General features: G+C 50.1%; 1 protein-coding gene across 1 annotated transcript in view; it reads right to left on the reverse strand.

The window, feature by feature from the left end:
* The window catches only part of TSPAN14 (tetraspanin 14), a 58,361-nt gene extending 34,850 nt beyond the window's left edge, over positions 1–23,511 (reverse strand). Inside the window, exon 1 of the mRNA XM_081573727.1 lies at positions 23,435–23,511. The gene's annotated coding sequence lies outside the window, so the exon portion shown is untranslated. The remainder of the gene's footprint in view (positions 1–23,434) is intronic.
* Positions 23,512–24,392: the final 881 nt, after the last annotated feature.

Below are 24,392 nucleotides of genomic sequence, written 5' to 3' on the forward strand. Positions count from 1 at the left end.
ATCCCACGGTGAGACTGTTCCATTCATACCTTGCTGGGAGTAGAATAAACTGTTACTACCCTTTGGTAAGCAATACAGTTACAGACATTCAAAATAAAAAAAAAAAAAGAAGAAGAAGAAGTCCTACCCTTAATCCAATAAACTCATGACTCAGAGTTTGCCTCAAGGATAGAAACCAAAAGAAGAAAAAGAATATGAGTTAAGCATTTAAAATCTAAATATCCTAGCTTGCAATTATGAAACAATTTGTAAGCATGTGGTTAAAGGTCAAAATGGAAGCTAAAACCATGAAAATGGCTTCGTGGGTTGGTAGACTTACAAGCGATTTTCTAAAAAGGCTCCTATTGTGGCACTTACCATGACCACCTTTGTACTAAAATGTAAACTGAGGCCACTGCTGGTGGAGGATGCTAGCCCCACAAGTGTGATGACCTCTGCAATCACTGTAAACAGGGCTCATCTACTTTGGGATTATATTAACTTGTAAGATTGTTTCCTCCTCCGTCTCTCTGCTTTATTTAATTAAAAAGGTAGCACATGCTGAACTGTAAAATACTTAGACAATTCAGGAGTGTACAAAGAGAACTGGCAATGAGCAGCCACTGACAATGGCTTTCAAATTTTTTATGATGGCCCACAGTAAGAAGCTCTTCAGTGTTCTTGTCTGGAGAGTCCCATGGACAGAGGAGCCTGGCGGGCTACAGTCCACAGGGTCGTAAAGAGTCAAACACGGCTGAAGCAACTTGGCACACATGAGAAGCACACTGAACAATCAATCCAGTGCACACATACTCCCATGCACACCTGAGCTCTGTGAAACAATACTTGCCCTTATCACAGGCCATGTGTTCTAGATTTGCTATTTTCATTTTTTTTCAAAATTATTCCTGAACATATCCCTGCAAGAATCAATGATTGCAAATGCTGTGTTGAAAAAAACAAAACACAAACCAGATCCTAGGCCCCAAGGCCCCAGTCCCTTTCCAGGGGCTCCCTTAACTTCTAGCTGGTCTTGATGTTAACATTCCAAATGTCTTAGAAAATTCAGTACATGCTATGCTTGTATTACTATTCCCTGGTTTTTCATTGTTAGGTGTTACCTCCACTTCCTGCCCTGGAAGACGAAAATGTAACTCTACTCCTGTACAAGCCACCTGTCCCAAACCACTCCCCTCACACTCCTTTCCCATATCTCCACTCCAGTTATACCCAAGGCGACACTAATTTTCAGAGTCTACATTATTAGGACCACGTGAGTCATCACAGCGAGCCATGTAAGCCACGATTACTTTCCCTAGACAACTTTTTGTTCTCTAGAGTTAGTAATTCTCATTTTTTCTGTTTAATTTTCTATGATTAATATTCAACCTCAAATTCAATGTCAGTTGTCCGAATCTCCTCTCAATAAGTTCACTCACATCATTTGTTTTATTTCTAGTTTTTCTTCCAGAAGAAATTTCTCCCGGAACCTTCTGAGCTACTTTAATCTGAACTGGTGCCCAGAACTCCCTTGGCCTCATTTGGGATACAGCCTATGAAAGAGCCAGTCTTTGCTCACCTTTGTGGAAGAAATCTTCAGGGGAAAAGGAAAATTTTTCAGACCCTGTATGTCTGAAAACATCTTTATTTTACCTTCATTTGTGAATAAAAGTTTGGCTGTGTATAGAATTCTAGATTCATAGTCATTTCCACTGAGAACACTAAAGGTAGTGGCCTACCATCTTCTACATTCCAGGGTGTTGGGAAGTCTGAAACCACTCAGATTCCTGATTTTGTACTTAACCTGTTTTTTTCTCTCTGTAAACTTGTAGGATCATCCCTTTCTTCACAGCACATTGACATTTCAAGGTACTGGTCTAACTGGTCAAGGTACTGGCCTATCTTCATCCACTCAGCTCAACATTTGATGAGTCTATCTGATATGGAAACCTATATCCTTCTAGGAAATTTTTTTCTCGGTGATTTTCCCACTTGCATTTTTCTCTGCAACTCCTATTAATGGATATGGGAACCTGAGCTGATTCTTTAAACATCTTACCTCTTCTGCTCTATTATCCATCTCTTCTTCATCTTTCTTGTCTATTTTCCAGAAAACTCTTTCAAATTTATAATTATTTTAATGATTTGATATTTTTGCTCTGCCCTTATTCTTTTAAAATTTTAATTTTTTTTTTTTGTTTCCTAAATGTTCCTTTTGTATAGTATCCTATTCCTATTTCATAGGTACTTCTCTTATTTCTCTGAGAAAATGTCTAATTTTTTTCAAAATATTCTCCAAGTAGAATATTTATTTCAAATTGCTCCCCATGCCCCATTTGTTTTGCTCCCTATCACGTTAGGTACTTTCTTCAGGTATTAGCAATCATTAGCAATCCTCATGACTAAAAGTAAATGCCTAAGAATTGACTAGAAGCACTGAGTCCTTGGGCAGGTGAGTTTCTGTGCAGGATGATCTGGCTGGCCCATCTGCTATAAAGTCCCTGTTGTCAGCATCTTTAGTTCTTTCCTCTTAGGTCAGTCAGATTCCTCAGTAAGGTCTCTTAATCTCCTGCTTGGAAGGTAAGGGGCTGGCTGTCAGAGTTCTAGAACCCAAGTGGGATAGAAGGCTGGAGGATGGAGATGTTCTTCATATGAACTACTAAGAACAACTGGAATCTCCCAGGCCCTTGGTTTTTCCTTCAGCAGAAGGAATCTCCAGTGTCCTGCTAAAGGGAAGAGGCAGTCACCAAGCACCATGGAGAAAGGAAAGGGGTTTAACCACATGAACTGCCTTCAAACAGTTCTTATATTCAGCTACCTCTGATGCTCCTCCTCCCCTTAAAGCCTCCCTAAAATAATAATATGGTGACACTAACTCCTATATTTCAAAGTGGGTCTCACCCATCCAATTCCTGATTTGCACATTTTTTCTTGCTTTTGCTTCCTTTGCCACTCTCCATGTCCTTGTAGAGTGATTCCTTTTCTAAAATTCCCTTTATCTTAACTTTTGTGGGGTTTTAGGATAAAGTAAAATTAGGTGTGTTCATTCAATCCACAGATCTCTGGGAAGTCTTCAAAAATATTTTAGTTGCTATCTTTTTACTGAGCAAAGTTAAAAAAAAAAAAAACAAAAAACAGGAAGTATAATTTATAACCATATAAAAGGACAAATGAGATTTTGCGGATATAATCAAGATGAATAATCAATTTACTTAAAATAGGGAAACTATCTGAGTGGGTCCAATGTAATTAGATGAGCCCTTAAAAGCAGAGCTTTCTCCCAGCTGAGGGCAGAAGCAGTCATACTCCAAGTATGAGAAGGATGCAATGCATTGTTGCTGGATCTAAGACAGAGGAGCTACCTGCAAAGAGCAGAGAGAAGTTCCAGCAGTTCAGGGGAGCCCTGGCTGACAACAAGGAAACAGGGCCTCAGTTCTAAAACAAACAGCAAGAAACTAAAGTCTGCCCCAAATTGTCCAGAAATGAATATAGCCCTGCCAACCCCTTGATTTGGGCCATGTGAGAGCCCCAAGCAAAGAACCCAGTTGAACTGTGCTGACCTGACAACACCATCCACCCATATCCTGAGCTAAAACTCTACCAAGTTATTCTGATCGCTCCTCCCTGCCTCATTCTCCAGACTTGGCCATTGACCAAGATTCAACCTTTCCACCTGACCTTTGAGGCTCCCAGTACTTGTATCTGCCCACAGGCCGATCCCTAAGGGCAGCCATATTCCCAACAGAGTTGGGGGCCCTGCTGCACCTCCAAACAGCGCACCATAGGCCTTTGACTTTCTAGGTCCTCAGAGCCCACTGTGTACTGGGGAACATTCACAGGCCAAAGGAACAGGGAGGCCCAAGGGGAGAAGTCTAGGAAGAGACAGGTGACTTTCAAGCTGCTGCTGCTAAGTTGCTTCAGTCGTGTCCGACTCTGTGCGACCCCATAGACGGCAGCCCACCAGGCTCCCCCGTCTCTGGGATTCTCCAGGCAAGAACACTGGAGTGGGTTGCCATTTCCTTCTCCAATGAGTGAAAGTGAAAAGTGAAAGTGAAGTCGCACAGTTGTGTCTGACTCGTAGCGACCCCATGGACTGCAGCCTACCAGGCTCCTCCATCCATAGGATTTTCCAGGCAAGAGTACTGGAGTGAGGTGCCATTGTCTTCTCCGCGACTTTCAAGGGAAATGGGTAGACAAGATGGTCATAAAGGCAGGCCAGTAGGCTGCCTCACTGCCCAAGGGAATCTCACACATAGGAAGGATATCATGTCGTGCCTCAGCCTAGGGGCACTATCAGTCTGAGAGGGGAAAGAGGGCCTCAAGTCCACAGGCTCCCCACTCGGTTCCGACTCACCCTCAGAGTCAGAAGTGTCTAAGTCCTACTCTAACCCATACCCCTTAGGACCAACTCTCCATATCAGGGTCTGCCACAAACAGTGCAAAACTGGACATGGTGGCAGCAACTACCACAGGGGTCTGGAAGTTTGACTCTTCACCATGGGAAAACGCTACAAAGTCAGCCAGGAGTTAGGTTGGACCCCCCAACCCCCTACCCCCCAGCCCCCACCGTCCCTTATCACCCAGTGACAAGCCCTGCCACACAGGTGTGGGGGAAGGGAGGTTCCCAGAGTTCAGAGACTCTCAGGCCCTTGACTGCAGACCTGGGAAGGCCCTCAGGTGGAAGTTCAGGAACACCTGGGCTGCCAGCTCTGAGCCCCACCGGGCTCTCCAGTGGGCCTGGGATTCTAAGTGCTTGGCTTCCTGTCTGAAACTCTGTTTTTAACCAACACAGCATTATGAGCTTCCACCACCAAAACCCCAAAACCCTCAGGCCTGCTGAGTTTGAGGAGCACCAAGGGGCCCCTTGCTAATCTGGGGAGGAGATATCTGTCTCCCTCCAAGGGAGGGAGGGATGTGGGACACAGGAGGAAGCAGTGAGGCGAGGGCTCAGTGGAGGTCACCTCAAATGGAGGTCACCTAATCCAGCAATTTTCAAACTTACTATTTTTATTACTTTTTAAGCTACAGGAGCTTTTGTACAGAGACTCTGACCCAGAAACCCAGCATGAGGTGTGCAGAGCAGTTCTCTTCAAGTGGCTAGGGGGAAGGGGAGGCTCTACGACATACACGCTTGAAAATGATGGGTCTGGCCCAGCTGATCCCAAATTCCACAGAACAGGGGAATCACTCAAGGAGCTTTTTCCAAACTGCACATGAAGACTCGTTCAGTAGTGAATGTGACAGACCTGGAAAGCCACATTTTTAAGAGCTGTCCTTCACAGCAGACAGTTTGAAGGGACCCCCCACTGGCTCAGTCTGGAACTATGTGTGCATCAAAATAAATAATATTAATGCATTTTAACTCACTGAATAAAGTAAGAACCCATGACTCCATTCTAATACATATAAATGGATAAATAATATATACATGGAAGAGAAGGGAAAGTTCTTTACAGGAGAAGGATAAATGTAAAAATTCATGTAATTAAATCATCACCATTCAGTAACCATAGCATTCTAGTTTGGGGAATTCTAGAATGACAGAAACAACTGATAATGGGTTCTTAAGTCTGTTCTGGCTATTATAACAAAACACTAGACTGGACCAAACTGACAGACCAGGCAGCTTCTAAAGTACAGTTCATTCCTCATAGTTCTGAAGGCTAGGAAGTCTAAGATTAAGGCACCAACAAGGTGGGGTGAAGGCCTCATCCTGGCTCAAAGCTGGCACCTCTTTACTGTGTCCTCACATGGTGGAGCAGCAAGGGAGCTCCGAGGGGTCTCTTGTAAGGGCACTAATCCTATTTTTGAGGACTCCACCCCCATGACCTAAGCTCCTCCCAAAGGTTCCACGTCCTAACATCATCAAGCCAGGCACCCGTCAGAATTTCAATATGTGAATGGGCGGCGTGGGGGAACACACAAATAGACCATAACAGGCTTTAAAACTAGTCAATGAAAGTTTGATTAGAAACAGCATGTTTACATGGTCTCAAAGTATCTCCCCATAGAATACTTATTAATTACAAACGGCATAATAGTAACTCAGCAGTGGAGAAACCTGCAGATATCACCTTTAACCAAGTGACCACCACTGTCATCACCAGCAATGAGTCAAGCCGACAGCTGTCCCTCCTGAGGGGACGCACTGAGGACATGTCATTTCTGTGGTGTTCCTGGCGAAAATGCATAACCTGAGTCTTATCTTGAGGAATGATCAAAAAACAAACAAAACAAATGAAGGAAGAGTTTACAAAAATAACTCGCCTCAAGTAAAATGTAGACGTTGTGGCCATTTTTCTTTAAAAAAAAAAAAAGAAAGAAAGAAAAGAAAACATTTGGGCAACAAACAACCCTGGGGCCCAAAGAGAGATCTTGAAAATGATACATGCCTCACCTGCCTGCCCACACAGGTGAGAGAGGGCTGGGTCACCCACAGCTGCTGCCTTTCCACCTCTTAAAGGACTGTGGGGAAGGAGGCCTGGCACAGTCCTGGCCTCCCAGTGGCCTTCCCTCTGCCGCTGAATGTGAAACCACCTGTTTAAATGAGGATGGGGAGCCCTGAGCCCAGATAATCACAGCAGGCCTGTGTCTGAAAACCCTATGTGTACACGAAATGTCTACATTCAGAAGCAGATGCACACAAGATGTGGTAATCTGGGCCCAGTTTACAGCGACACCTCCAACATGGATAAGAACCCATGAACCCTGCATGCTGTGATCTCTGGACCTCAGGACCCAGAGGACTGGGCCTTCTGTCCACCCTGAGGTTCTCCACAAAGGGCTTGAGGCAAGGCCACAGCACGAATGAATGAAGCCAACTGTCCAGCAACCCATCAGTGTACTAACTCGCTCTGCGAGTCCCCGGGGGGAAAGGCTTTTATTGTGGGAGATGAACACCTCGGGACCTGTTTCTACATGTCCTGGCTGCTGCTGCTATTGCCAGGCACCTAGAGTGGGGCTGTGGAGACCAAGAACTCGAGTGAGACCTGCATCTGACGCAAGGGGCTCAGGACACGCTTCCCTCTGCTAAATGCTGTCAGGCAGGTGCAGGAGGGCAGGATGGGGCCCGTGAAGGAAGGAGGAGGCAGGAAGCTGGTCAGGAAATGTTCCCTAGAGCAGCAGCTCTAACCACTACAAGCCAGCACGGTGGCAGCCAGTAGTCTCAGCAGAGCTCTGGGTCAGGCCCTGTGGAAGGCACCAAGGCACCACTGGGGCAGCTGCCCTGCCAGGGCCATCACAGCTGGGGAATGGGACGCTCCTAACAGCCACAGACGTGCTGAGTGACGAGTGGGCCTGCTCTCGGGCAGAAATAAATTCTGCTCCAATAACTGAGTCCTGGGCAGCCCTTAGGGGAGCTGCTCCAACTCAGTGTGAGGATGTGACCTGAGAGGCTAATGTGGGTGGGAAACGTTCTCTTTGCAGAGATATTCCACCCTCCTCTCCCCCAAAACAAACTATATAAAACTTAGAATTAAACACCTTTTCTTCCATTTCTCCATGCCTGAAAGACATAAAATAAAGACTGTAGCTCTAAGATGTTCAAAATCCTTGTATCTAAAATTGCAGAATTCACTGCAATATGCTTTTAAAGACAACCAACCAACCAACCCACTTGACTCCCAAAGTCAGCACTGGTGGGGCACCCCCTAATCCCGCCCAGGGCTGACAGGGCTCACCAAGCCAGGGCAGAGCCTGGCTCCTGGCCTCCGAGCAAGGCAAACAGCCTGGGGTCAGTCTCACAGAGGGAAGAAAGCAAGCTTTCCTAACAAGCTATAAAAGGTGAAGCCTGCTGGAGAAAAATAAGTAAAATGAAATGTCTTGAAAATGTAGAAGAGAAGAGGAATAAGCAGGGAGGGGAAGGGAGAAGCAGATGTATTTTTAAAAAACACTAATCAATGATGGGACTCTACTGAAAAAAGCTGAGAAGAATCTGCAAAGAGATTAGAAGCTTAGTACCTAAAACAGTTCCAGACAGCCAGGGGCATCCCCAGGCTTGGGGCCCCACACTCACCCCCACAGGCCCTCCACCCACTTCTACCTGAAGGCAGGGGGAGGGCAGGCCATCTTAGAGAAATCAGGAAAGTCATTTCAAACTTTTTTCCTGCCAAAAAAATACTACAAAATATAAATTTACAGTCCGTTTTCTGGACTATTTATTTGAACTTCAACATATACCAAAAATCTTTTTATAGAATGCTTCATGTGTCTACAAAAAACCAAACAACATTTACAACCTGATTCTGATCTCCTTGTCGCCCAGCTGGGACGGATGGGGTGGGGCAAGTGGCACCAGATGGCCAAAGGGGGGGCTCTTAGCCCCCTTTCACAAAGGAGGGCTCCAATTACTTCCTCGGCCCGGTGCCCCAGAGTTGACCTCGCCGACAGGCTTGGAGGAGGCACCCGCAGCTGCCAGCCCAGGCGGCTTCCACGGTTCCCAGACCCACCTCCTAGACACCCCCAGTGCCCAGGGCTACCTGCTGCGATCTTCGTGTCCTAAGCTGTCAGACCCCTTTAAAGTCGGCAACTTTAAGCAGGGCAGGAGGGTGAAGACAGCTAAACCACAAAAGAGAGAAAAGAGAGTCTTGAAGGTGGGGCAGGGCAGGACGGAGGTGTCTGAGACAGAGCCTCTCAAACTTGAAAGTGCATGCAAATCACCTGGGAATCTTGTTAAATGCAGATTTTGCTTCAGCTGCTGTGGGGTGAGTCTGCAGGGCAACAGGCTCCCACGTGTTGCCAGCCTGGCCCACTGACAGGCCCGAGGGCAATACTCTGAACAGAGAGGGTGTAGGAGGCCTTGAGTGAAAAGCAACAGCGCTGACGGAGCGAAAGGACCTTTAGAGCAAGTGACAGGGGAAAGCTCACCCATCTTAACTAGGGATGTCATCGGCTTTCTTGGAGGGATGCTTTAACTGTGGAATTTGTTTGGTATTTTAGTGCATCCGCACAGGTTATTTTTATTCCCATTTCACAGCTGTGGAAGCTACTCTAACCAAATGTTTATCAAAGCTGGGCTCCCTGCCCCTTGGATGTCTTCCAAGAGCACAGGCCTCCTGTGATGCAGGGCAGGGCAGAAGCACAAAGCCCAGAGCTGTGACAAGGAGGCCGATCCCAGCCCAGCAGACAAAGGCAGGAAAGCCAGGGGACACAGGAGGCCCCCCAGGGGGTAGAGGTTGGGTGGGGAAAGGCAGATAAAGGGCCAGAAACCCATTTTGCCTCCTGGAATTTTTAACAAAATAAAGAAAAAATGTAACCTCAGCCTCCTACCCCCTATTCCCCTAACTCCCATCCCCACCTCCCAGAACTAAAGGGGATATTTAAATACAGAGGGTATCTCTGTCTTATAAGTTTTATTTCTACTTTTAACAGCCTGGCCTCATTTTGGCAGGAAATAAAATAAGAATGTGGAACTTTGTGGAAAATTCTTAAAGAGATGGGAATACCAGACCATCTGACCTGTCTCTTGAGAAACCTGTATGCAGGGCAGGAAGCAACAGTTAGAACTGGTCATGGAACAAAAGACTGGTTCCAAATAGGAAAAGGAGTACGTCAAGGCTGTATATTGTCACCCTGCTTATTTAACTTATATGCAGAGTGCATCATGAGAAACGCTGGGCTGGAAGAAACACAAGCTGGAATCAAGATTGCCAGGAGAAATATCAATAACCTCAGATATACAGATGACACCACCCTTATGGCAGAAAGCGAAGAAGAACTAAAGAGCCTCTTGATGAAAGTGAAAGAGGAGAGTGAAAAAGTTGGCTTAAAGCTCAACATTCAGAAAACTAAGATCATGGCATCTGGTCCCATCACTTCATGGGAAATAGATGGGGAAACAGTGGAAACAGTGTCAGATTTTATTTTAGGGGCCTCCAAAATCACTGCAGATGATGATTGCAGCCATGAAATTAAAAGACGCTTACTCCTTGGAAGGAAGGTTATGACCAACCTATATAGCATATTTAAAAGCAGAGACATTACTTTGCCAACAAAGGTCCGTCTAGTCAAGGCTATGGTTTTTCCAGTAGTCATGTATGGATGTGAGAGTTGGACGGTGAAGAAAGCTGAGCACTGAAGAATTGATGCTTTTGAACTGTGGTGTTGGAGAAGACTCTTGAGAGTCCCTTGGACTGCAAGGAGATCCAACCAGTCCATCCTAAAGGAGATCAGTCCTGGGTGTTCATTGGAAGGACTGATGTTGAAGCTGAAACTCCAATACTTTGGCCACCTCATGCGAAGAGTTGACTTATTGGAAAAGACCCTAATGCTGGGAAGGATTCGGGGCAGGAGGAGAAGGGGACGCCAGAGGATGAGATGGCTGGATGGCATCACCGACTCAATGGACATGGGTTTGGGTAGACTCCGGGAGCTGGTGATGGACAGAGAGGCCTGGCGTGCTGCGATTCCTGGGGTCGCAAAGAGTCGGACACGACTGAGAGACTGGACTGAACTGAATATAAACAGCCTTTATTCCCTCCTCCCAGGTTTACCACAGAGGCAGTGTGGTATGTCCAAGAAAAGGGTCAATGCTATTGTCTAAGGCAGGACTGTCTATCTGTCTGAGTGGGCTCCCAATGCCACACTCAGCCCCTGAGGATTGCCGTGTGCTTTTGGGCTCACGGTGGGTGAGTTTCCCTGTGAAAACCACAGACATCTGGGGAGGTCATCATCACCACTATCAGCCCCTCAAGAACCTGAGGGGAAAAAAAAACCCTGGGAAGAGATGCCCTCCGTTAACCCCGTCCAATGATATTTCTCCCAGAAAAGTATCCAGAGTTGGTAAGAGGGGCTCAGTATAGTGAACAAGCATTTTGGACTTAGTTTCATAGAATTCAAAAAGTCACGGCTCAAAAACAACCAAAGTTCATCTGAGCAACCTTTCCATCTTCCAGAGACCTACGCCCATGGAAATGAGTGACCAAAGTCACCCGGAAGGTCAGCTGCACAGCTGGGACCCAACGCTTCGCCTTACCTCCCTGTGCTTTTCCGAAGCAGCATGCTGCCTCAATCATGACCTTTCCCACCCTCGTTTGGGCCCAACTACCCTAAAAACTGGGCTTCCCTGATGGCTCAGTGGTAAAGAATCTGCCTGCTGATGCAGGAGACAAGGGGTTAATTCCTGGTTTGGGAAGATCCACTGGAGAAGCAACCCACTCCAGTATTCTTGCCTGGAGAATTCCATGGACAAAAGAGCCTTGTGGTCCATAGGGTCACAAAAGAGTTGGACATAACTTAGCGACAGAACAACAAACAAAAATCCCTAAAAGGTGCATCTGTGTTTCAACATATATGACAGCAAACCTAGCTCTTTTTACTGAGTCTGGTTCAACATTTGCTGCAATAAGGGCACTCCAAGGGGGCAACCCTGTCCAGGCCTGGGACCTGCTCCCTAAATTATGAGGTTGGTTGATAAGAGTCAGATAAGACAGCCAGGCTGATCTCAAGATAGGTAGGTTTTAGAAAGATAAAATAAAATGCTAAACACAGAAAGTAATGAGAGCTCAGGAGTTCTCATACCAAACAACTCCACGTCAAGGGCAGGGGGACAATTACAGACTTCGGCTGCAGTTAAGAAAGTTGGAGATTTGTGAGCTGGGGTGGGCACACTTTCAGAAAGAGTAACCCTCTGTCCAGAGTAACCCTCAGCTTGGGCTGTGACCTCACACTGGGCAAAATCAGACCCCCCAGGAGGGAGCTCAATTTGCCCACCAAACACTGAGGATGAGAGACATTCAGATGCAAAGGGGCAAGGGATGATGGGTGTGTGTGTGTGTGTGTGTGGGTGTGTGTGGGTGTGGGTGTGGGTGGGTGGCACGTGCTGTCTGTGTGTGTGTGTGGCACGTGCAAGCTATGTTGTGTCCAACTCTTGCGGCCCCCGCCAGGCTCCTCTGTCCGTGGAATTTTCCAGGCAAGAATATTGAATACCACAACCATAGAGACCCTTCAAAAGAAAAAAAAATTCCCAAAAAACAAAAATCACTGTTTTCTCAACTACCCCTGCCACTAAATGCTACGAGTTTGTGCTGACATGACTCTTTTATGGAGAAGGACAAGGAGGTAAAGGAAGATCACATTTTGCACTTGGGAGTGGCTTTTTCTGCCAAAGACCAGAAGGACGGTGCTCCCAAAGGCGGCGTCCATGAATTCAGTCCTTCTCCCTCTCTTACACATCTTCAGTGGCACAAACAGGCGAGCCCTTTTTCTGTCCCCACTGTACAAGCCAGCAGCACTGTGATCCAATAAGATGGCAAGACCCTCTTTAAACAAAGAGAAATCTCAGCACCACTGGGGAGCCAGGGGTACAGCTGGGGGAAGTGACAGTACAGCAAGCAGACCGCACAGCATCGGCTCAGTGGGAAGATTCATGTCATAAGGGCTTCCGCTGGTGCTGTGTGCCTACTGCCTGCTGCCTGCCCAGCCTGCCACCGCCTGCCTGAGATTCAAGAGCCCGGAGATGGCAGAACAAAGAAAAATGGCTGTGGCTCAGGCAGTGAGGAGGCTGCAGGCCGGCCGGCCAGCAAGCAGGCTTTTCTGCAGCTGAGTACTCCAGCGAGGCACGGGGACATCGGGCGCTGAGGTACAAAGGAAAGTAAGGGCCTCAAGACTGACAGCTACACAGGCACACGCCTGGCCCCCACCCAAGGATGCAGCTGGGCCGAGAGAGCTCAGGCACAAACCCACTCCCAGAGGCAGTGGGCAGGTGGCTGGGCATCACCACTCCTGGCCCAGATGCTCAGCGCTCTTACCCAGGGAGGTTCCAGGCAGAACCTGGGGACTTGAGAGGGAGGAAGGGGAGTCTTGACAGAGGTACCCAAAGGGCAGGATCCTTCCAGACTTCTGGGAGTGCTGAGAGAGGGCAGGGTCAGGCTAGGCAGCTCACCCAACACCAGAGAACAGGAGAGGGGCCCTGGAGTGGCTAAGATCTGTTCATCAAAGGACTTCTATTAAGCATAATGGGCTCCCACTACCAGGAACAATAGCTGCACTGGCCACCCCCTCTCCTCCTCCCCTCCCCCGCAACAAAAATTGTCCACAATGGGAGGCAGCAGGAAATGGGGCAGAGCCCATGAATAGCTCCTCTGTCAGTCCCTAGGCTCCACCTCCTCAGCCCCACAGGTCAGCCCTAGCTGCCACCCGGCCACAATAGAAACTTGTATGCCACCAAACTCCAGGCCCCACACAATAGAGCTGTGGGCATGGGAAGCTGTGGAACTTCTCACGGGGCGGCACGTAAGGGCAATGGTGGGAGAGACAGGACAGAGACGCGGGCCTCAGACTCACCAGGGCAGGGTCATAGCGAGCACATTGCTTTTTAGGGGAGCTATCTGCCAGCCAATCCTAAAATCTCCTCCCTTCCTGCCCTGCCCTGTCCAGGCAAGAGGTCGTCAGAGCCGGACAGGGGAATATATGGTCATTTCAGGGGCTCGTGTGGCCACAGGGGTGGAGAAGCTGCCAAAGCACTCACTCCCAGGACCCCCAGAGGGATTCCCAGTAGACATGAACCCTCAAACCCACCCCAGGAAGAAAACCTCACCTGCCCTCATCCCCGGCATCTGCTCTTCAAGGAAGCTGTCCGCTCAAAACAGAAAAACTCATCTATTATTTACACCAGGTGCCTTCTAGACTGGCTTTTAAAATCACAAGGTGGCAGTCCTCCCCAGAGCAGCCTGAAGTTGCACAAAGCCAGGCAGGGCTGCTTGGCAGGTAGGAAATGGGGGATCTCAGGGCGGCAGATAGTCTAGTGAGACCCGGACAAGAGGCCTCACACCAACCCCTGAAACCCAAGGAGGATCTTTTCTTCTAAAAGCTGATTCCCAGTTCTTTGTTCGTTTCTCCAAGACTCCAGGCTTCACACTCAATTCCTGCAAACTCCTGGGGTCACTCAAGCCCATGTATGAGAAGCTACCCACTCCCAGCCTCCCCAGACCCTCCCCAGCTCTGACTGCCTCTTCACACTCTTATAATCACACTTTGGGGTGCACAGGCTGCATGGCCCACAGAGCACAGCCAAAGGCTACAAACACCAGGTGCTCCAGAGGCAGGCTGACCTGAGCTGAAATGCTCAGACCTCATGGGAACGAGCCAGCACCACGGCCCCTACAGCTCTAGGGTCTGACGGCATAAACACAAGATCCTTCCACAAGGAAAACTCAGAAATGTTCGTTCTCCCTCTTGGAATCAAAACAGCATGTTTCTTTTCTGGTCAAGCACCCCACACCTGGATTCCCCATCTAGCCATCTCTACAACAGACCTCTGAGCATGTACCTACAAGGCATTCCTGCAGCTTGGCTTGTAGCAGCCAAACACTGAGAGCAACCTCAATGTCCATCCATAGGGGGCTGATAAAGTGAACCATGATTGACCACACAGAGGAATACCACGCCACTGTTAGAAAGAATGGCCTGAACTGTGTGTGCTGAAATTGAACAATCCCAAGATAAACTTGAGGGTAGAAATCAGAACACCGTTAGGTGTGTACAGCATGGAGACAAACAAGAGGAGGGCAGACACGCTTCACTAGGCACCTAACATCTGGTGATGGTTATGTGGCCTCAGGGGAGCAGAAGTGAAGGAGTCAGGGGTGGAAATATTAATTTTCACTGCATATCATATCTTTGAAATAAATATGTATTTTTTAAAGTAAAACATGTATTTTTAAAAATAAAAAAGTTAAAACTGAATCGACATTTAAAACCCCTCGTTTATAGCACAAAAAATTTGGCTTGTAGCTCTCTGCAGGCGGTTCCCTAGAACAAGAAGCGGTGGGGGGGGGGGGGGAGTGCGCCAGTCTTTGAAATAAAGACAGACATACCAACTCATAGAGCTCCCCGCTCACAAGTCCTCCCCAGGTCCCAAAATAGAAAGTCTTCCTAGGAAGATAAAGAGCAGATTCTGACCAAGGCAGAAGGGAAACCTAAGTTATTCCATACAGAGAACCATCTGTAGCCAGGTCCACTCTGTCTGTGATGAGACTGTAAGACCCCCAGGATCAGGGGGTGCTGAGTCACAGGCATCCCAGGCCTAGGCAAGGACCCTTCTCAGGGCCTCCCCAATCATCAGTGAGGCTCAAGGTCCTCGTGTAACGAACCCATCCCAATTTTAGCAGCTGAAGAAAGCTATTTCAACAGATTTCTAGGCCTGGCCCAATTCCAAGGACAGGCTAAAAACAGTTTTTCCAAAATCCCAGCTCTAAACTCCAATCCCTTAACCACTAAACTCCCTGCACCTTTCAGGAAATGCAAGCTGCAAAATGGAGCTGCGAGATGGGTGTGCACGCTAGCTCCTTACTAAAGGGATACATACATGTTGTTTAAAAGCCTACTTTAACTGACACGTCAATAAATACTCTGCACTCAGAAGCACTGATGTATTTCCTCCGAGTGATTTTCCCCCTAAGGGACAACAGAATAACTATCTCAGTCTCTCTCCAGCTTCTGAGGGATATGACACAATGCCTATTAGAACCAGGATGGGCCAGACCATTGGAGTGAGGCCACTTGGAAGGCAGGGAGTGAGTGCTTCCTGGATGGAGCTGTCTCTACCTAGCAGAGATCTCCTGCCCCACCCCCAGCCCACCACAAAGATCCCCTAAGGACTTGCAGAGTGCCCAGGCCACAGAGAAAGGTGACTAGAAATGGGGGAGGTGTAAGTTTGGCTCTCCTACTCTGTAAGAGGCTTTCTGATGAGTGTTCAGTGTTCAACAGGGAGGCTGGAAATAAAGGAGTACAAATGAGACTTCATGACAAGCAGAATCACGCAGGCAGCCGGAGCCCTCGGACCTCAGCTACTGGAAACAAGTTCCTGGCCCTTCAGTGGGCCCTCAGGAGCTGTGGTCCATCAGGCCACCAACCCTCCATCAGACCAAGGCTAGCCTCTCCCACGGTCTTTCTGCATGAGTGGGCAGGGCTCCCACACCCAGGTAGGCACTGATGCTCAACACACTGAATCCTACAGCATCCCAGCTGGCACCTCCCCCCTTGCCCCCCCACATCTGTCTTCCCACAGAGAGAGCATCAGGGCTGCCCAGCCCAGAGGAGCCCCAGAGAGATCTGCGCACCGCACCCCTGCACCAGGGTACACACCACTGGCTCCTCCCTACTTCCTTGGGAATGAATACCTCAACAAACTACAGGCTCTTTTGTTGTTGACAGGCCCCTTGTTTATATCATTACTTGTATTTCACAGGAAGCAACTAGGACAAAGGAGACGATGACAGCAGAGGCAGGATGGGTGCACAGAGCTACTGTTCCCCTGCTGGGGTGGAAGCCAGCCTTCAGGAAGTGGAGAAGGCTCCGAGCCCCACAGCCAGCAGGTTTTCTCCACACTCCCTTTTTTTCTCACAACAGCGGGTGGCTTCATTCCTAAAAAGCTGGCTACTGAGACATGAGCACCTCCAAGAGTAGCAGACACACCCAACAGGGTCATCTGTGCAGGTGTGAGCAAACAGACAAGAAGGGCAGAGAGAAGCAGGAGGATGGGAAGGCCACAGACAGCGGAAGGAAGCAGTTGGGGGTAGGGGGGGATCGGGCCAGAAGGCCCTGGAGCTGCAGCAGTGGAAGGGGGTGGGGAGGGGAGAGTCACCCACTGCACCTCCCTTGGCCCAGGTCAGGCAGTTTAGATAGTTGTATCCAAGGCCTGTGGAAGAGAAACAGATCCACAAAGTTGTCAGACTGGTTTGCCCAGAATGCGGAGAACACGAAACACAAGGTACAGAGGCCAAGGAAAGAGGGTCAAATAGAGAGGGTTATCCAGAGTCAAAAGGCTGTTATCTGGCTCCCAACAGATCTGGCAACAAGGGCAGCCAGCACTGGCGGGCCACAGGGAACCAAGGCCGAGGGTTCACCCAACGCTGTTTCCTGGGTGCAGAAGGTGGTCAAGGGGCCAATTGTGAGGGAGCCAGGGGCCAAGGAGCCAGTAAATGCTGAAAAGAAAAGGACTAGGGTTTCTGGAAACAAGAGAGTGATGCCCACAAAGAGGGTACCACTCTTGAGCAACAAGCGTGAGTAGTGATGAGCTCAGGCCAATAAGAGAAGCGTGGGCAAGACTGAACAAAGGCTGAAGCTAGCTAGCCTCATATGCTGACAGTCTCTTTGACCAAGCTAATCAGGCTCCTCTGAGCCCTCTGCCCTTTCTGTCTCTGTCCTGGTAGATTCCAGTTTTAGCAAGAATCCCGCTAAGGCAGTTTAGCCTGGATCCCCCACCCTCCATTGCTGGTCACCTTGCACATCTGACCAAATCCTCACTCTCCTAGGGCAGCATCCCCCACATGTTATCTGATCACCCCAGCCTGACTTCAGCAAGAATTCTGTTAGGTCTGTTAACAAAGAAATACCCTACCTTCTCATAAATTCTCCATCCACCCCTCCCCTTACTCTGCTCTCTGGCTGTAAATTCCCACTTTTCCCTGTAATATTTGGGGTTGAACCCAATCTCTCTCCCTTACTGCAAAACCCCATTGTTATAGTCTTTACACCTATCATGACAGTCCTGAAGAAAGTCTACCTTACTGTGTTCACAAGTGTCAGAATAATTTTTTTTTTTTTCCTTTAACAATATGGAGCTCTAAGTCTTCCTGGACCCCTCACCTGGAGTGTGAAAACAACTGGGGCTGGCTTTTGGGGCTGGACACTGGCCTCCTCAAGAAGCCCCAGGTATAGATCCTGTCTGCCTGGCCCAGAAGTAAAGGGCTGAAACCAGCTACAGGGTAGCCAGACATCAGGGAGGTCACCTGGAGAGGAAACAGAGTCTATTTGCAGAAATGGTCACTCGGTGGGCAATCGGAGCCTTTCCTTGGAGCAGGTGGTGGCTATAGCCGGGAGGCCTGGAAAGAGCTAGGTCCTGAGCACAGCTTGAGTGAACACCCCAGACTAGGGATCAAAACACATCGAAAGCTGAAAGTCACACCATGGCCTTAACTTGAGCAGGGTGTGTGGGGCCCAGTTGCCCCTCCATGGGAGACCAAATCTGAAGCTGGGGCGATCATATTCCTTATTCCCACCTGCCACTTTCCAATAAGCCCGAGTTTCCCACGGTGCCCTGGGGGGGCTTCTGATGCATGATCGCAGACCCCGCCTTAGGACTGTGTCCAGGGATATGCTGCTGCCCTCAGCCCTCCCAGGCTCACCACTCGGACCTCAGGGTATGGATTGAAGAGATTCAGGGAACACTCATGTAATTCCAACTGCTGTTTGAGGGCCCCTCTCCTGAGTATCAGGACCACACATTCCTCAAAGCTTTTTTTTTTTTTTAAGCTTTTTGGGCCCTGCAAAAGAGACTGGCACAGGCCCCAGTAGTTAGTACAAGTAGACAGGGAAAACCCAGAGAGGGGAAGGTTCATCAACCCTTTTCTCAGAGTCAATCTTTGCTCAGCCCCACAGCGTGACTTCTCCCCAAACCTTACCCATGCAGGAAAGCCTGGCCTCAGTTCTCCCAAATTCCAGGGGGTCACAGAGAGGCAGCACCAGGAATGCACCTCTGACTAGGATCCCAAAGGCCCCACCACCACAGCTCACAGCCAGCAGGCACAGGTGGACAGAGCCCAAGAAGGGAGGGGCCGGTCCCTCCAGCTGTCCAGCTGATGGACATCAGGGCTCCAGGAACTTCTCCCTGGCTGCTGGGTGAGGGAGACAGAACAGACCTCCAGAACCCTGCCCAGGCCCACAGTATCTCAGCTTACCAGGTCTGCTGCCTCCTAAGAGAAAACCACAACCCTGCCCAGCCCCACCCAGCCCCACCCAGCCCCACTCGACCCCCACCGGGCCCAAGAATGGAGGAAGTGGGGTTCCCAGAACCTGCAGCTAGTGAGCACTTTGCTGAGAGCCGTCAGAGTCATGGCAGCAGTCCCAAACCAGAGTATATCAGCCTAACTCAGGAGCTGCACATACTGCATCTCAAACCTGAAGCGTCTATGCTTCACAGTAACTCCACCAGGAACAGGGAGGGTAGATTCTTCTCACTTTACAGATGAAAAAACCAAGTCCAAGAAGGGGAGAAAAAAAATTCAAAGGCTTGTCTAGGTCACTCAGCTACAAAGTAGGTACAACTCGAAAGCTGGCCTCATCACTGTCCACTCTATGTGATGGACAGCATTCTTCACTGGTACATTTAACTGGCAAAGGCACTGACTGTTTCCCACTGGCCAGGCCAGACCCTTTGCTAGTCCAACACACCACTTTCCTATCTGAACCAAAAAAACATGCTGTTAAAGGAGAAAACAGATGTTGATACATTATGAATTACTCCCATTGCTAATAATGAAGATAAGACAAACCAGGAATGCTGTCATTTACTTAGACCAAAGACTTTCAAAAAACTGGTATATGTAGTCCCCTGAGCACTCTGATGACCAGCCAAAAATGAGACCATTGCTGTAGACCACTATTACCTCTCCCTCTATTCCTGATAGGAAAACAGAAGCCCTGAAAAAGGAGGAAACATGCCTAAAGATAGTGAGTTAACCACAAGCAGAAGAATCTGAGGTCTCACCACCTCCACCAGTGTTTCCTGGCCTTGCTGGAGGTCACCAGGGACAAAGCAGGCAACAAAGCACAAAAGCAGGGTTCAAAGTGTAGCTGGCGCTTGGACACCCTGCAAGGGTGGCCCAGGTGGAAAAATGCAATTAATAAACGGGTTCCACCCGCTTCACAGGCCAGAGAACCATCCCAACCCCACATCCAAGCCTGATCTCCATGTGACTTCATCCTTTAGGTAACATCACCACTTCACCTTTCCACACCCCGAGGGCTTCAAGCTCAGCCTTGGAATCTCATTGGTGAAAGGGGAAGGGCAAGGCCTATGGGGGTATTTCTGCCTGCTCCTGCTTCCAAGGGAGTTGGCTGCCCCTACTTGCCACATACAGAATTGGAGGAAGACAAGAAATCCAAGGATTGATGTGTCAGGGCAGAGACCCCTTCCCGCCTGCTTCCCGCCCCATGGTTAATACTATCCCTCCTTAAAGGCCACAGGACCCAGCAGCAGGAAACAGGGATCCTGGAACCCAGTTCACAGCCCCTAGCACCAGGCAAGGAGCTAAACAAGTGCTTAATGAGAATCCCTGGCTAGGGTCTCTGCACCAGTCCTTGGGCCCACGAACTGATGACTGAATAAATAAATAAGCAAAAGAAGAACCCAAGGAAATCAAAATAACTTGTCCAGAGTCAGAGGAACAAGTTGCTTCTGCAGACCACCTCTTACTATGCTAATAAGCATTTTTGTTCACCATACCTCTGCCCTTCAAATGTGACACCTCAATTCATCTCTAACCTAAGTGACATTTCTTTGACTAATTCATGATTGATATTCCTGGTGACACAGAATACGACACTCAGATCTAGACCTTGGAAATAAGTTACAGAGACAGCACAGTGTTGGGCAGGTGGCAGACATCAGTGTTGTCCCCCAAATGTTTCCAGTCCTCTTTTGCTCCCCACCCTGCAGGGAAGTATGGCCACGTGACTGCTTTGGCTACTGAAATGCCACTTCTAGGTGGAAGCTTTAAGAGCCAGGGTGAGATTCACTGTGCTCCCTATCTCCAGGTCCAAGTGACCAGGAACGTTCCAATTAATCAGCATGTGTCCCATGGTGAGAACAACATAAAGCAGATATTAGATGGATGTGGTATGAGTAAGAAATAATCCTTCACTGCTTTAGGCCTCTGAGATTTGAGGATTGTTACCACGGCAAACCCTGATCTATCTAGACAGCTACAGGCAATGACTCACTCTCCAATCTTCTGTGCATAGTAGTGCTGGTCTTCCCATTCCCTGGCCTCAGGGAGATAAAAGCTACATTGCCAGTCAACCAGCAGGGGTTCAGAGACACCTGCTTTGTGCCCAGACAGATGAGATGCTTTCAGAAGCAGAGAATATAAGGGGACCTGCACTGAAGAACTTACTAGCTTCTCTGTGGGCCAGGCTCTTCAGTGTACTAATCAACTTGAATCACTTCTGAGAGGAGGCTTTATCTAATTTATCTAATTAGATATGAGCAAACCCAGTTCACATTCAGACTTTAAGCACGTTACTCACTCGGTGACCTCTCTGGGCCATGGTCTCACCATCTGTAAAGTGGGACATTAACATTACCCACTGTACTGTGTTGTTTCAAGGATTAAATGAATGAATACAAGTAAAGCTTCTTGGATAGTATGTGATATGTCTCAATAAACACTAAGTCTTAATAAACACGATTACTACACATTTAAACATTCCACATAATTGCTATAAGCTTGTCCATAACTCCTCCAGTTCTTAAATCAGGCAAAGGTTTCCCAGGACTGGCACAATAGCACTTTGTAAGCATTGCCAAGCTGAATTCTGTCTCAGTAGAAGTTGAAGTCAAATCCCTGAGCACAAGGTAACCTAGCATGAGGCCTCAGGAAATGCTTCCACAACCCAGAGCTTCCAGAACTCCCAGCTTCCCGGCCTCTCTGGAAACTTCACTACCACCAGGACCTACAGGGCAGAGCTCCCTCCCCTCCCCCATGGAGAATGTGTTCTGTCCTCCCACTCCCAAATGCAGGATGGGAGGCACCCTCACCCGTCCTCAGAGATTTGCACAGCTACCCAGCTGGTAAAGGATGGAACTTTCCTAAGCAGTCAACCCTTCTGCTGCTCCATCCTTTCCCTGCCCTTTCTTGCTAGAGGCAGCTACAAACCTCAGGATGCACCAGTGGGCTTGAACTCATGTGCCTGAACAGTGCTGCTAAGCTGAGATTGAGTTCAGATTAATAAACACTACAGAGCATCTACTACATGTCCAGCCTAGGTTCTAAGATCCCATAGAACTGACAGCCAGTCAGGGAGCGGTGAGCCTAGAACAGTGCTTGCAACAATGCCTGGCACCCCACAGATTCTCAGCCAAGAGAATTCTCATTCTTTGTTGAATGAACTGAAGACCATGTTTAGTGGTTCATGCAGTGGAGTTCAGAGATGTGAGGACACAGGAAGACAGGAGGGGAAATCCATCTGGTAGCCTGGGCTTCCAAGGCCTGACCCCCAGACATCATAGATCCTCAAGATAAGACAAAGCTTGGAGACAGCAGAGAGACGAGTTGGAAGGACATGTGGGGCCATCACAGAGGAGTATGAGTTTCATTCTGAGGGTGCTTGGAGGATCCCTGGAAACAAGGGCGCTCGGCCTTCCACAGTGCTTACTGAATGATAGAGGTGATGTAGGGGTGCTAGGGTGCTCTGATGACCGAGGCACCAGCTCTCGCTTCACCAACAGGGAAGGGTGACCCAAGCACTCTGCAGGCACTAACTTCCTCTATCTTGAGGTCAAGGGGAAGGGGAAAGGTGTTACCCTGAAGGATTTGGCAAGCAGCTCCATCCACTTTTAACAACCGGAGGGCAACCCCCATCTCAGAAGAAGGGAGGAATCCTATGGAGCCGACTGTAGTTCAGAGAGAACACCTGCACAGGCTCCAGTGCAATGCCCTGCACTCAGGGCCCAGGTCAACTTGATGCCCCTAGACCCCCCCACCAGGGACAGCCTGCTAACTGGTACACTGCTGCGGAAGCCAGCTGCGAGGCCAGCACCGGGGCCAGCCGCTTCCCCACGACTCCTAACAGCAACGACTGCTTCCAGCGAGAGACCAACTTCGTGTTCCCCCGGATTCGTGTCCTAGCGGTCCCGATGCACAAGTCCCTACACAAATACACACACCCCCTACCTACCAATACCACCACCTCTCCCCGGCAGGAGCAGCGGTCCGGGACCAACGAGCTCCACAGCCACAGACCCAACTCGACCGAAGTTCCAGTTATATCAGGAGTTGGGTTTGCTCCCAAGCACAACCCCAAACGACCCACACGGAGAAGCAGGATCACCACCTACTCAAACTCCGGCCGCCCCAAATCCGTGAAGGGCAGAATGGGACTTAGGGCCAGGGTGGGCGACTGGGAGCACACTTGCGGCTGGGCAGGGGAGGGGACCGCCCTCCACGGTCGGCGCCACCCTCCACCCTCTAGCCCGAGCTCCGGGCGACCGAGGGTCCGTGACGGAACCGAAAGGAGTGCCCATTCCAAGGCTCGCGGCTGGGGAGGGGAGCAGAGCCCAGGACCACGGGGATCTGATCCCTCCCTCCTCGAGTGTTCCCACCCACGCCTGGCCCCAGCAGGCACCCGTCAGGGAACGCAGACAGGACGAGGGCGACAGAACCCCGAGCGCCAGCCGGGTCGACCGCTGCGGCTCTCACTCCGGTCGGCGCCCGAGTTCGGCTCAGCGGGGTCCGGGCCAAGGCCTCAGCCCCTCGCGGGCGATCTGAGCAGACAAAGCCTGCTCTGGCCGCCGGGCCGCCCCGGGGCAGGAGCAAGGGCGCTGGAGGGACCGACCCTGGACCAGGGGATCAATCCTTGTCCCCAGAGGGCGCTGGGGGGAGCGGGGGGAGATCGGCTTCAGACAATGAGGGGGGCAGGGCCCGACGCTCCAGCGGGGGCTCCGCGCTCTACTCACCCGGGCGCGGTGGCGGCGGCGGCGGCGGCGACAGCAGCGACGCGGCCGGGATCGGCCAAGGAAGTTAGAGCAAGTTCGGCGGCGCGGGGCGGTAGGGCGCGACTCAGGCCGTCCGAGCGCGGGGGCGGGGCGCGGAGGGCGGGGCCGGGGGCGCGGCGCCGGGTGGCTGCTGAGAAAGGGGCGCCACTTCCCTGGGCCGCCCGGCGCGGCACCGCCCTCCGCGCTCCGCCCCCGCCAATAGCCCCGCCCCCGCCCCGCCCCGCCCGGCCTTCCAGTCCGCGCCTGGGCAGAGCCGGCGGGGCCCCGGGCCCCTTCGAACCACTCTGGGCGGGGCGGGAGGCGAAGGCGGCCCCGGTCGGCGCTCGCCGGGTGGGTTCGTGGCGCAGGCCTAGGCGGGACCCGCACCCCACGTTTGGGGCCTCCGCAATATGCGGACGCCACGTCGGCGTTGTCACTGACCCGACCGGAACCCAGCCTTGAGAAGCGCGAGTTGTGGGGGCCACTTCTCGCGGGGGGGGGGGGGAGGTACGACGAGAGTGACTGGGTAGAGAGGTGAGCGCAGGGTTAGAAAAATGGCTGAATTGAAAATACTGAAAGGCGTTCCTGCCGGGCCTCAGAGGCTGGGAGTGGGGGTAGGATTCCAACCGGGAGTAGTAAATTAACGTTTATTCCTTTACACACCCACCGGCAGGTAAAGACTGTCTCCTGGTAGCCTTGGTGCTAAAAATACCAGGCTTTCTTTGGACCACCTGCGGAGATTTGTCCCTCACCTTCATCCTGAGAGGATGGCTGAGAGGGTTCTTGAGGGGAAAGGGGTGCTAGAGGTACAGCCGGTGGTAGACAGGTATTCACAGCGCCGACTGGGCTCTGGTGTTTAAAAGGCTGACCTCTGGGGTCTCAACCCACCTATCTGAAAAATGAGACCCAGGCACCGCCACCGAGCCTAGAACTCATTCAG

This window comes from Giraffa tippelskirchi, chromosome 2 (genome assembly GCF_054371585.1).
Source record: "Giraffa tippelskirchi isolate mGirTip1 chromosome 2, T2T-mGirTip1v1.2.pri, whole genome shotgun sequence".
Taxonomy (NCBI): Eukaryota; Metazoa; Chordata; class Mammalia; order Artiodactyla; family Giraffidae; genus Giraffa; species Giraffa tippelskirchi.